Source organism: Periplaneta americana, chromosome 9 (genome assembly GCF_040183065.1).
Source record: "Periplaneta americana isolate PAMFEO1 chromosome 9, P.americana_PAMFEO1_priV1, whole genome shotgun sequence".
NCBI classification, from domain to species: Eukaryota; Metazoa; Arthropoda; class Insecta; order Blattodea; family Blattidae; genus Periplaneta; species Periplaneta americana.
Window position 1 is genome coordinate 151,495,403 of NC_091125.1, and position 2,213 is coordinate 151,497,615.

Below are 2,213 nucleotides of genomic sequence, written 5' to 3' on the forward strand. Positions count from 1 at the left end.
AAAGTCGAAGACTACGTTGACTTGGACACGTCGACTCTCTTCTACGAAAAGCTTTCGACTATTCTCCAAGATGTAACAGACCTCTTGGTAGACCTCGTCTCCATTGGCAGGACCAAGTATATTATAATCTTTGTACAGTGGGAGGACGACAAGAAGATGCAGAAAACAGAGACGAATGGCGATATATCGTGAATGAGGCTAAAACCTCTTAGGTTTGCCATTAGGTTAATTAGCATAAGTGTAACCGTTTTTTAAGTGGGCATCAATTTTTTGTTTGAAATGGTTTACTCACGTAAACCCCCAGTATGACTGGAGGGCCACACTTGTCGTTGGTTAATGGGTCCATCGGACCTGGCCGGGAGGAGTTTTAGAGTCCACCGACCTTTCTCACAAGCACCACTTGTGGAACATTTCTACGCCGTGGCAGGCCAGCGTAAGAGATGAAATAGCATTTCCTCTATTTCTGATGGTGTGGTTATACCGCCATTTTTTTAATTCAGACTGCTTACAGAACACGATTATTTGGCCAAACATTTGAATAAAATAGGAATTTACACAAATCCAAATTGCACTCTATGCAACAAAGAAGAAGAAATGACTGAAGATCATCTACAAACCTGTGAAGTTCTACCTGATGGATCCACTACAGAGAAATATTGGAGAGCAAGAACGCTAATGGCTTCGTTGCCAAAGCCTGGCATTAGATAACAACAACAACAACCTCTTAGGTTTTGAAATGCTCTAAATTGATTGATTGATAACTGAAGCGAGGGTTCACTATAAATGGAAATATTAATGTACTTTTTAATGTATTTGGGTCGGGACCAACGAATTAGGTTCACTATAGCCGAATGTTCACTATAACCGAGTTCACTATATCCGGAGTTGACTGTATAACGCACTTTGAATAAGAAAAAGACGTATTTTATTCAACAAAATAATCAGTGAGCTGCAGGTCACAGCATATACAAAGTACATTGAAAGAGTAATGGAACGGAGAAAAATTCTCTCCGGTACCGGGATTTGAACCCGGGTTTTCAGCTCTACGTGCTGATGCTTTATCCACTAAGCCACACCGGATACCACCCCGGTGTCGGAAAGAATCGTCTCAGATTAAGCTCCAACTCTTGGGTTCCCTCTAGTGGCCGCCCTCTGCACTACGTCATAGATGTCTATGAACAAGGACCAAAGTCCACACATGTGCTGAGGTGCACTCGTTATGAGTGACTAGTTGGCCGAGATCCGACGGAATAAGCATCATCGTATGATGACGCAGAATATCTGCATGGAAATGTGTACTTCGGTACATTAAAATAATATATATGATATGGGTAAATCACTTCGTGATTTAAGACGGCGCTTATTCCATCGGATCCTGGCCAACTAGTCACTCATAACGAGTGCACCTCAGCACATGTGTGGACTTTGGTCCTACGTTCATAGACATCTATGACGTAGTGCAGAGGGCGGCCACTAGAGGGAACCCAAGAGTTGGAGCTTAATCTGAGACGATTCTGTCCGACGCCGGGGTGGTATCTGGTGTGGCTTAGTGGATAAAGCATCAGCACGTAGAGCTGAAAACCCGGGTTCAAATCCCGGTGCTGGAGAGAATTTTTCTCCGTTCCATTACTCTTTCATCATATGATGACGCAGAATATCTGCATGGAAATATCATATGTACTTCGGTACATTAAAATAATATATATGATATGCATAAATCATTTCGTGATTTAAGATGGCGCTTATTCCGTCGGATCCCGGCCAACTAGTCACTCATAACGAGTGCACCTCAGCACATGTGTGGACTTTGGTCCTTGTTCATAGACATCTATGACTTAGTGCAGAGGGCGGCCACTAGAGGCAACCCAAGAGTTGGAGCTTAATCTGAGACGATTCTGTCCGATGCTGGGGTGGTATCTGGTGTGGCTTAGTGGATAAAGCGTCAGCACGTAGAGCTGAAAACCCGGGTTCAAATCCCGGCACCGGAGAGAATTTTTCTCCGTTCCATTACTCTTTAATCGTATGATGACGCAGAATATCTGCATGGAAATATCATATGTACTTCAGTACATTAAAATAATATATATATACAAAGTAGCTGTCACTGACTACTTGAAAGTACAATGCATTCTGGGATACAATGCACAGTCCTCGATCCATGAAATCGACTCAACTATGAAAACAAACAAGTTTAGGTAAATAAACAAGTATGG